The sequence below is a fragment of the Rousettus aegyptiacus genome, unplaced genomic scaffold (genome assembly GCF_014176215.1).
Source record: "Rousettus aegyptiacus isolate mRouAeg1 unplaced genomic scaffold, mRouAeg1.p scaffold_m13_p_12, whole genome shotgun sequence".
Taxonomy (NCBI): domain Eukaryota; kingdom Metazoa; phylum Chordata; class Mammalia; order Chiroptera; family Pteropodidae; genus Rousettus; species Rousettus aegyptiacus.
Genome location: NW_023416287.1, coordinates 87,669,858 through 87,682,291, shown reverse-complemented (window position 1 = coordinate 87,682,291; position 12,434 = coordinate 87,669,858). Strand labels below are relative to the sequence as shown.

Genomic DNA, 12,434 nt, shown 5'->3' with positions numbered 1-12,434 from the left:
AAAAGTCACTTTTTTTGACTACACAAAAATTAAAAACTTTATAAACAAATTTAAAAATTTTGTATAAAACATATCTGTCGGACAAAGCATAAATATCTAGAAATATTTAAAGAATGATTACAAAGCCATGAGGAAAACTTAACCATATATGAAAGTTGACTAAGAACAATAACAGTTTACAAAAGAAAAAAATTGTGAAGGAAAATAAATCCCCATCGATCAGGATAAATCAAGTAGAAACAATGAAATAGTATCTCTCAGTCATTGTTGTCACAGATATTCAAAAGTTTCACATTGCCAGTTATCGATGGGGATGTGGAGGAACGCACACTTTCATACACTGCTGGTGAAAGAATGCAATGGATAAGACACTATGGAAAATAACTTGATGTTATGTATCAAAAAGAGAAGTGCATAATGCTGCTAACTGAAAATATCCTAACATAGGAGTAATGCCGACACCTATCATAAAGATATTATGAGGAAAAAATGAATAATCAGATGCAAACTACTTGGAATGTGATACTATTTTTATTATTATTATAAATTAGGGGAAACTCATGAACATGGAGACATTTTGTAAATAAATTGCAGCAATGTTTACTTACAAATTGTGAAACAATTGAGTATAATGCATCAATAGGTTAGTAATACAAATGAGCTACAGTTTCATTTTTTAAATATCCCTAGACATAATTCAAAAAATAAAGGCTCTAATTGATGCAGACCTATATAAATATACTTAAAAAGTGCATTGAGACATATGTGACGTGCACTTCTTTATGATACGAAATGTTTTTATTGGTAAAAAGACAGGGAAATACATTTTCAGTATGATACTACCATGACAAAAACTGGAAAAGTAGGGAGCTGGTTCTTTTTCCAGCTCTTGCAATGGAGAGAGCGCCCCAGATCCCGAGATCAGAGTGTCTGGCAGGCTGGCTTCGTCATAGCCATTTATAGAGAGGAATAGACAGACACATTGCAGATGGGATGATTCACAGCCGAGGTTATTTCGCAAGTTGGAGAAGTCTCGATCAGCTGCCCAGGAAATGTTTCCCTGTGTTTAGCTGGTTTCAGGGGGACAAACAATTCTAACTTTAGCTGGTCATTAGACAAAGAATGAGAAGTTGGCTTGGGAAAGGTGGGTCCAAGGAAAAAGAAAGACTGTGTGTGTGTGTCCTTATCATTATCATTTGTTTAAAATTTCTAAATTTTTTATTCAATTACAGTTGGCATACAATATTACATTAGTTTCAGGTGTGCAACATGGTGATTAGACATTTATATAACTTAGGAAGTTGTCACCCTGTTAAGTCTGGTACTCATCTGACACCATACATAGTTACAATATTATCAACCCTATTTTTATGCTCTATGTTTCATCCCTGTGACTGTTTTGTAACTACTCATTTATACTTCTTAATCTTTTCTCTTTTTTCTCCTACTCCCTCACCAACCTCCCATCTTCCAAACTGTCAAAATGTTCTCTGTATCTTAAAGTTTTTAAGTAGGCGAATAATATCATAAAGTGTGTGTGTGCGCGCGCTCAAACCCATAACACACACATCATGTTTATGCTTGTGTGTGAAATTAGAAAGGAAAGATTGGTGATTTTACACAAAATTCATCATAAGGAATGTCTCTGGGGCCAAGAGAAAGGAATCTTTTGTTTTTTGGGGTTTTTTTTGTTTTTTTGTTTTGTTTTTTGTTTTGTATTAGATATTAATGGGAACTTCAGCTTTAACATTTATTTTCTTAAAAGTTAAAGTATTTATGACAAAAATATTAATATCTGTTTTTCCTCACTGAGACTATGAATGTCACTATAGCATTATTTTCAAGAGATAAAGGAAAAGTGGGGGAAAGAAAGACAGAAAAATGAAAGTCAAGAAGAAGAAAGGGAAAAAGAATGGGAGAGATGAGAAAAGGGTGAGCTTGAGAATGTCAGGATTGTCCTGGTGTCACATTGTCACATGAAAGGCGGTAGGAACAGCTTTTGGCTTTGGTAGCATAAAGCATATTGGAATTCGGAGCGAAAGTAAAGGTGACAGAATTCAAGGTATTGTGCATCAAGAACTGAGCAAAATGGAAGGCAATGGACACAGCACGGAGTATTTAAGAAAAAGGTCCTAAGAGAGAAAGACAGTTTAAAAAAAAATGTCTATGTGGACTCAAGGACCGGCTTCTTTTTTTCTTGGCTTTTGTGTGATTTTTATGATGAGGAATAATAGAGCAGTGTGTTCTCAACCCTGGCTACGTGTCAGAACCCCCCCGGTGATTTAAATCGTGCTGACGACCTGTCTTAGTGGGCTCGGGTTGCCATAGCAACAGAGTTCTAGAGCCTGGGAGGTCCAAGTCCAGGTGCTGGAAGGCTGGGTTCCTGGCGAGGCCTCTCTTCCTAGCTTGCAGAGGGCTGCCGTGTCGCTGTGTCCTCACAGGGCAGAGAGAGAGAACTCTGGTGTCTTTCTCTTAACAGCACACCAGTCCTCGCAGATTAGGGCCACGCCCTTTGGACTTCATCTCACCTTCATCTCCTCTCCTCAGGTCCCATCTTCCAACACAGCCACATTAGGGGTCAGGATTTCAGCGTACAAATTCTGGAGGTACACAAACATTGAGTGCGCAACACTCTCTGGTCACGAGCAAGATCGATTGCATTGGGTTCATGAAGTCTTCATAAGGATGGCAAGGCAGCACCTTCGCTCCATTTTATCCTTGATGCTCACTTAGTATCTGACCTGGCACTTAGAAGGACTCTAATAACATTTGTTAAAAAAATGACTAGATTCCCTTAGATGACCCAATATACTGAAATGGCTTTCTCGAAAGCAATATATAGTTGGGTCTTGTTTTTTTGGCCATTTGCATTTAAAGCGATCATTGATGGAGTTGGATGACTACTGTGTTTGTAACTCTTATTCTATTTGTGGTACTAGTTTCATTTTGTTTTTTCTTTTATTTCTGTCTTTCCTGGTTTTAATGGGGCGTTTTATGTGGCTGCTTTCTTACTTAGCATAGCAATTACACCACTTCCAAAAAAGTTCTAGTGATTTCCTGGAGTTGGCAATACATGTTTTAAATAATCTCAATCCTCCTTCAGACACCACTGAGCTGCCTCTCATGTGGTCCAAGTGTTGCTAGTTCCTCTCCGGCCCCTGAGGACACTGATGTCATTTGTTCCATCCATTTGCAAATTAGCGTTTATCCAATACGTTGACACTGTTATTCTTTTACACAATTTTTGTTAGATCAACTAAAAGTAAGAAAAAACACTATTTCACCTTCTATCCGTAACACATTTCCTTTCTTTGCGGAGGTCTAAGTTTCAGAACTAAATCATTTTCCTTCTACCTAAAAAAATTCTTAACATTTCTTACAGGATGATTCTGCAGTGATGAATTTCCCTAGTTGTTTTTTTTTTTCCCTAAAAAAGTCTCACTTTTTTACTTTATTATTTTATTATTATTATTGTTATTAAAAATTACTAGGGTGACATTGATCAACAAAATCCAATATGTTTCAAGTGTACAATTCAACAGCATGTCATCTATATATTGCATTGTGTGTTCACCACCTGTAGTTAGATTTCATTCCATCCTCCTGTATCTGACCCCTTTTACTTTCCACCCTCCCTTCCCCTTAGACCTCTGATAACCGCTAGTCTGCAGTCCGCAGTCCATGGCCATGCATCTCTGTTTCTTTGTCATGTTTGTTGCTTTTAGATTTATATCCCACATGTGAGTGACATCATGTGGTTTTCAACACGTAAACAATGGGATATTACTCAGCTATAAGAAGAGATGACAACATGGATGAATCTTGAGATTATCATGCTAAGCGAAATAAGTCAGACGGAAGAGTCTCTTTCACTTTCAAAGAAGAATTTCACTGAATGTAGACTTCTAGTTTAAATTCTTCATTCTTGCTTACATGATTTCTCTCAGAAGTCCACTGTAATTCTTATAATTGTTTTAGGACGTATAAGGTCATTTTTTTCCTTCAGATTTCTACAGAAAATATTTTCTCTTTGGTTTTTAGCTATTGGAATATGATACTCATAGATGCATATTTTCGGTATTTATCCCTCTGTGTGCTCTCAGTGTTTCTAGATCTATGGCTTTGCGTCTGTCAGTGACTTTGGGATGTATTCAACCATCATCATTCCTGATTTCTTCCACTCTTTCTGCTCCTTCCAGTATTCCAATTATATGTATGTTACACCTTTTCCAGCTATCCCACAGTCCTTGGTTATTCTTTCTTTTTTTCCCATTTTTTCTCTTTGAATTTCGGTTTTGGTTGTCTCTGTTGCCACCTCTTCAAGCTCACTGATTCTTCCTCTGCTCGTGCCTAGTTACTGATGAGTCCAGCAAAGGCATTATTCATTTCTATACAATGCATTTGATTTATAGCGTCTCCTTTAAATTTTTTCTTAGACTTTCCATCTTTCTGTTTACCTGATTCATCTGTTCTTGCATGTTGTCTACTTTCTCTATTAAAGCCCTTACTATGTTAATCAGAGTTATTTTTAATTCCCTGTATCAGAATTCCAACATCTGTGCCACATCTGAGTCTCATTCTGCTTTCTTTTAAGACTGTTCTTGCCTTTTACAGTACGCCTCATAACTTTCATTGAAAGATAGACATGGTGCATTAAGTAATTGGAAATGAAGTAATGAGTCTTTAGCGTGAGCTTTTAATTGATCTGGGTGAGCTTGGCTGTGTTTAATGTCTGGTGTAGCTGTCGCTGTCAGAGGCTTCAATTCCGTTTTTTTTGTTGTTGTTGTTCTTGTTTGTTTCTCTTGTCTTTGGATTTCCCTAAAAACTTCTGTATTTTACAACTTTTACAACTATCATCCACTGTCGTTATATTGGAGTCCTATTGTATGGTAGAAAGATGCAGGGTTATTTGTTTATAAAATTCTAATTAAACCAAATGTTGACTTTCACAGATGTGTCTGCACTTTTCTCCAGTTATATGAGACAGGATGACTGGAGAGGACTAGAGGCAATAAAATGCCCTCTCCTATGTGGAATAAGGTTCTAGCAAATTGTTTCCCCTTAGAGAGCAGGCCTTACTTATGGGGAAGACCTGGGTGCATTTCCCAATGGTTACTCTTTCTCTGTCACAGCCACCAAGAGACCTTTCTTGGTTTTCACCATGAGAATCCAGTGGGATTTCTAAGGATAAAACCTATGGAAACCTGGCGCCCTCCTTCAGACCTAAGATTGTGGGCCGTGGAGTTTCTTGTTCTCATACTGGTTTATACCCAGCCTCCAGCAAGTTGTCGAAATTAATATTTAAGTGTTCCCACTGGTTTATAGCCCAGTGGTTTCTGATTCAGGTGAGCCGATCTTGGCTGTGATTCTCTGGAGTTGCCTGTCTTTCAGATTCCTTGCCAGTGGTTTGCCTCATGATCTCAGTTTTCGGAGAGGTCCCAACAAAGTCGTCGATTTTCAAGTTGGGTTTTGTTTTTTTTTTTTCTTGTAGGAGAGAAGGGAAATCCAACTCATTCTATGTTGCACTCTATGTCCAACTCATTAGATGTGAAAAGTAGCTTCCATTTGTGAGTTGAGGAAAACAATTAAAATGATTAAACAGTTGGCATGGCGGCTGAAACTTTGTTACATAGAATGATCTTAATGAAAAATTGTCTAAAGGACAGTGTTAAGTGACAGAGCCCCATGGATTAAAAAATAATAATAATAATAAAAACTCTTAAATTGATTAACAGTAAGAGCCTGAAAGATATAGGTCCAATATCACAGATCAGAACAATTTCTCTGTTTCTGGGTTTGTAAAAATTTGTAAAGGTTCAGCTTTAAATGCTCATCTTATGAGATGTATTTATCTACTTGCGGTGGGCATTTTGTTGTATATCAGGTACCGAGTACTGTTTAGACACTTGGGGTGCGGTAGTATAAGAAACAAGCAAGACTCACTGCCTTCATGGAACTTACAACCTCATGAGAAGATAGAGAAAAATAAGTAAAATCTACAGGACACTGGAAAGTGGTACAATCTAACGGAAATCTAAAGGTAGGAAACAGAATGCAGTTTTAGACCGCATAACCAGAAAAAGCCTCATTTAAAAAAGATAGCACTGGAGTAAAAGCCTGAGAAGGTGATGAACTCGACCAGGCAGATAGCAGAGAGGTGGTCCAGGCAGAGGGACGCGCATGGACAGGAGTGACCAGTGTGTTAAAGAGATGACCCTTCCTGGCAGCGTGGCTGGAGTTGAGTGCGGAAGTCTAAGAAAGTCAAGGCAGAGTTGGGGAGGAAACTGGTTGTTGTTGACTGCAGATTACAAACGCTGTGTCTTGTAGATCAGTTTAATATTGTAAGGACTTTCGTTTAGAATCTTAATGTGATATAAATTCATTGGAGAATTTTGATCAAACAACTGGTGTAATTTGACTTCAGCTTTAATCAGATCAGTAAGCCAGCAGTGCCTGAAAGCGGGCCAAAAGATTGAGAGTATTTAAAAAAAAAAAATAGCTTGTGCGTTTCTTTTAGACACGTTGCTAGGTATTTGTCACAAGATGAAGAGAGCTTCATTTTATATAAAACGTCATCATGACCATGACAAATGGTGCAAGTCATGAACTTGAGGAGTAATAACTTTTGATTGGAAGACGATGCAGAAAAGGAAGGCGTACAGATGAGGGGCAGTTGGGAGACCTGCAGTCCTGTCCCTGTGGTCTCAAGAGCAACAGGATGACCTGGGGTTAGCGGTCAGCAAAGGAGAAGAGAGGCCAGTGGGAGGGGAGGTAGAGCATCACAAAAGGATGCGATAATACCCTGGGAGTTTTGCTAAGATTTGGCTCTGACAACAACTATTTTATTTTGATTCTAAAGCAATATCTAGAATCATCTAGGCACTTTCATACGGCATTTTTTTTTTCTTGCCTGTTATCTAAGACATAGTTGTCTTCCTATTTAGCCTGAAAGGTTTTCAGCTTGTGTACTCGACTTACATATAATTTTTCTTATTTTCCTGGCTCACTTCCCCAACCTCTTCATCTAAATACTTCTTTCACACACCTTAAAATGTGACCCCATTTTCTGATAACGGTGCTTCTCATGTGCATCGTAGCACAAAGTGTGTAGCAATTCAAGAATGATATATTTTATTCCTACTGAATATAACTTTAATTTTCTATGGTGATCAATACAAACAATATAAATTCCTTTAGGAAACGTGTCCCTGGGAGAGGACGGAAATGTAAGTGAAACATGAAACCGACGAGAAATGAGAATCCAATAAACATTTGACGTTAACTTGAGAGCACTCCGTTGCTGTATTTCCCTAAATTGGGATTTGACAGATTCAGGCTTTACGAGAGATTTCCTCCTCTAAGAGCACTATTAAAGTTATTCATGCTACATCTGAAGTCTTAGATTATCGAGAATCATCATCCCTCTGTCAAAGTGAGTATTAACTAATTGGTAACAGGGGAATAGAAGGTGTGAAAAAATACACAGGGTATTAGAGGTAATTTATTTCTTGAAAGCGGTTGTTGACAGTTGACATTACATTCAGTTAACACTTCTAGAGACTTTTAAAATTATTCTCCCTGCCAGGCAGGACACAGTTTCTACGCTTTCACAAGACTTATGAAGCAACATTCCTTTTGATTTTCTTTCCGTGCATTTGAATTGAAAATGCACACCGCTGCTCGCTGTCTTTGCCAGATGCTATATCAACATTTTTAACAGCCATAATGCCCTCTAGATACAAATTTAACATCTCACCTTTCAAAATGATCATTATTTGCAATATTTCAAATTTCTCTTTGGTGAAAAAGGAAGATCTCAGAGTAAGGCTGAGAGTCTGTCCTGAGTAAATTCTGGCAAGGAGAAGAGCTTACGCGGCGGACAGCGGCGCTGTGAATAAAGGCTGCATTTCACGGTATCAACGAGAGTGTACCTTTTTCAAGCATCACACATTCTAATGTGCTTTCAACAGCTCCTGTGCTGGACGGTGGTGACCTGCCCTGATGATAACATTTTTGTAACTGAATTCTGATTGTGAGGTTTAAAATCAGCTGGGACTGGGCTTTACTGGACTATTTTAGGGGTCATAAAAATGGTGCTCAAGGCTTTTACCTCCCTGTTCCCATGGCCACAACTACTCCGACTAGACAACTAAAAACCCAAATGACTTAAGAACGGCAATTTTTTTTTTTCCAGAGAGATAAATTTAGAACCACAAGGTATTTATCAGCCTGGTTTTACATTAACAATACTTCCGATTATTTCTTTTTTAAGCAAGTCACTTTTAGTAAATAAAAGGAGGAACAGGAGAGCCTAAAAGGAAGGGAGCATTGTGGAAGGATAAAAACAGAATTTCTAGCTTAGGCTTACTTTCCAGGAAAATACAGCCAAGTTTGCATGTAAATGGGTCTCTAGTGAGGTGCTTTTCACGCCTGGAATCTCAGCATCAAAATATTCAAAATGAAACAAAATGATGTGAAGAATCATTCAAAATCCAGTGGCTTGGTTACCAATTCCACCACCTTTTAATTTGTCATATTGGCCATTATTTTCTGACTCTACCAAGAAAATGAAAGTCTTTTGAGACATTTTACATTGCAACTAAAGTTTCACTGATCAGGAGGAAGGAATGAGTTATAAGAATGTAAGGGGAACCCAGCCTACTTCTGTAAGCAGGAAAGGTATTTCCTCAGTTCTCAATGTCAAAATTGAGTCTTACCTTTAGGCACATAATGAGCAATCAATAAATTTTAGCTGATTTTTTTTTCAAGGAAAAACACATTGCTTATTTAAAGCCCACATGTAAAACTAAGCCATCTGTATAGTTTTACTGTTTCCTGCGGTGTGAGAACTATCAGAGATTGCTGAAGATTGGTTGTTGAAATATTAACATTGAAGGCCACTTCATCTAAGTACTTGAGTATGTTTGCATGTAAACTCATTAATACATATTTAATTTACGATCAATAATAAAATAGAACTAGCATCAGGACATACTTCGTTGAAGTGAAAATCAAGAGGAATCTGTAATATTCATTTCAGGGACCAATTTCTATTTCAAATCTGTTTAAATGGATAGTGATGCATTTAAAACTTCAAAAACAAAACCAAAAAAAGTGATCTTTTTCAGTAAACAAAATAAACTTCACCGAGACCTACTTAGACACTTATGTACAAATCTGTTCAAGTTAATGATATCTTTTCTAATATCTCTAATAGATCAGCACCCAAAATAGGAATTCCATCAACAAATATTAATAAACACATTATCCTTTAAAATATTAATAAACACATTATCCTTTAACAAATATTAATAAACACATTAGCCTTTTTTACATTTAAAATATTATGTATTTACTTATGAATCCCCACGTGAGCAGTAAGACAGAATTTACCTTCTAGGAACGTCTCTAAAAGTTTTACATGCTGCATTTACATTCTTGAAAGAAGTGGTCATTTAAAAAGTAAAATACCATTTATGCCAAAAACCCTTTTGCACTTATTAAAGAGTGAGCAAAATCAATACACTTTGAAAGCTGATCTTCAGGCGGTGGTAGCCCTCACACACGCTGAGGACAGTCTGGATGTTCTCCTACCCTTTGTGTCATGAGAACTGTCCAGTGTTTGACATGGATAAGTTATGGTACAAGTTTTCTAGAAGGTGGCTGAGAGTGTCTCCCCTAACAACTTGAATACACAAAGAAATGCCAGATGTGTATAGGTTTGTCACCAGTGGATTAGCCTGTACCATGGACGCTTCCTTGGAACCACTATGCCAGAGACTTTCTCTGTCTTTAATGAGCAGACAATGGAACATCACCAATGAGTCAGATAAGCAGACTTGATTTCATCTAAACCCCACCTTTTTTTTTTTTTCCAGAGAAAAGTGAAGCCTACTTAGATAGATTCCCCAAACATCACACGTAATGTCTGAACTGAGGCAGGTCTGACAGCTACATTCCAACGTCTAGGAGTTTAGGGGGTGCACATCAAGTAGCCATGGGGTGCCTGCTTTCCCAGGGGTGCTTCCTCACTGACCAGGTTACGATTCAGGAATAAATGTTATTGGACTATGTAATAATAATTCTACATAGATATAAGCTGATGATTCTCACTGTTAGTTGATCAATAAAAAGCCAAAAAAATCTGAATGTAAAAGATATTGAATTCCCAAAAGCATGACTCAGTTACTCATTCTTTCTGTTAAAGAAAGTCTCACGTTAATATTATTGACCGTTTAAGCATCAGTTTTCAGAGATATTCAACGAGTGTATTGAAAATCCCTTTATCTGATTCAGTAAATGAAACCTTGTCAGCTAAGGAGTTCTCTCTTGAAGCACACAGCACATTTCAGTGACTGAGTTAGACCTCTTGCTCTGCTTGAGAGTGAATCCATTAAACTAAAGACTAAATATAATTGGCCACAGCTCTAACATAAAGTGTGAGGATGCTCGCTCTCAGGCGTCTGCTCTACATACATAATTCTATTTTTTGTTTGTTTGTTTTAGACCATGTTTCTTTGCATAGTTAGAGTCATTTCAGTGAAACTGGAAATGGAGTAATACAATTTCTTTTACAAACTTCAAAGAATATATTATTTTAACAAAGAGACTGACTCTCAACAAAATTCAGCATATAATTTAAGGCAAGAGATTATATATAAATGACCGTTCTTTCTCTACTAGAAAGAAATCAACTACATAAACTAAAATAAAATGTAATAAACTCTTAGACACAGAAAATAAGACAAACTGTAACAAGATATTATGGTCAGTTTTAAAGGGAATATTCTAGCGAACAGTTATAACGCAGGTCTCTTTTTACTGAATGATCTAGAATTACATTTAAAAATAGATCGTTTTGAAAGTTTAACAAAAGAAAAAATAGACTAAATAATTTTACTTTAAGGAGACAGTCTAAGGGACCAATAAAAACAAATCGTAACATTTATTGAATTCTTACTATGTACCAGGCTTTATTCTTATTACTTTAAGAAGTTTCCCACATTTAATTCTCATCATAGCCACTTGAGGTCATCACTCATGCTAAATCTCCAGTTGAGGGAAGTGAGATACATAGAATTTGCCCGTGGTCACGGTCAATAAGACAGTGAGCTGGAGCCTCAGTCCAGGACTACGAAGCTCCAAGGTCCAAGCCCTTGACCACTATGCTCAGAGAGGTAACGCAAGAAGGGAAAGGGGACTGGACAGCTCCTGTAAGAGAAACTCCAGCCCCAGGGCAGGCATTAAAGAAGAATCCAGAAATGATGTAGCAATTAGAGCTGTGGACACAGAGACCAACTCATTCAATTATTTAATCATTCACCGAACAGATATCTAATGAGCTCACTGAACAGATATCTAATGTTGCCATAGTTCTGGGTGCTGAATGCAGCACGGAGAAAGGCAGGCAAAGTTGTTAGCAAGAGCTTACATTCCAGTCACAGAGACAGGTATGGATAAACAAGTGAATATAAAAGTATACATTATATCGCTACGAATAAGTCACAGAATAAAGAAGCTAAGAAAGAGTAAAGATGGAGTGCTGTCTTAGATTAATCAGAAGAGGCATCTCTGAGGAGATGACATTGGAGCGAAGGCATGAATGAAGCAAATGAGGTAGTGAAGCAAGAGAACATCAGGAGAAAAAACGGTCAAGGCAGAGGAACACGTAATAAAGCCGTAGAAAAAGGTATGCTTGGAGCATCACAGAGGCCACTGTGACAGGTGTGAAAGGAACCAGGGAAAGAGTAATAAGAAATGCTATCAGAGAAATAATCAGGAGCCAGACCATGCACGACACTGAGTCTATGAAAAGGATTTTGATTTTGTTCTGCATGGTGTGAGTAACCATTGGAGGATGGAGAGATGGAAACCACATAATCTGATGTATATTTTCAGAAGCCTCTCTGACAACTGTAGGAAGAATAAACAGTGAATGGCCTTGACTTGCACTGGGGGCACCCGTTAGGGGAATATAGCCAGTTAAAGAATGCTGTATTGCTATTACATCTTTCATGTATGTAGTAGGACACTAGACAGTAAAGATTCAAGTGGTGAGAAGCAGTGAGATTCAATATACGTCTGTTTATCAGTTCAATTGTATTTGCTGATGGTTTGTATATGCAGTGTGATTTCAAAAAAAAAAATCCATATTTAACCTAAATATGTTTCTCCTGGCTAAAAAAAGTCAGAGGAGAAACAGATATGGGGTGAGGGACAGTTGAGCATTTAGTGTGGGCGTATTAAATTTGAGATGCAATTAGTTTTCCAAATGAAGATGAGGAATAGAAAGGTAGATATGTTACTCCAGAGGTCAGAAAGAAAACAGGGCTTGGAATTTATCTTTGCAGAATTCATTGAATTGATGCTATCAAACCAATGAGACCAGTTGATTCGAAGACCAAGATCTGAGGCCCTATAAGTCTTAGCTTTGG

The 12,434-nt window shown here is 37.4% G+C and overlaps 1 protein-coding gene across 2 annotated transcripts in view; it reads left to right on the top strand.

Moving 5' to 3' along the window:
* Nucleotides 1-12,434, top strand: part of LOC118610056 — a 222,471-nt gene that overhangs the window by 127,261 nt on the left and 82,776 nt on the right. The gene's annotated exons all lie outside the window — the stretch shown is intronic.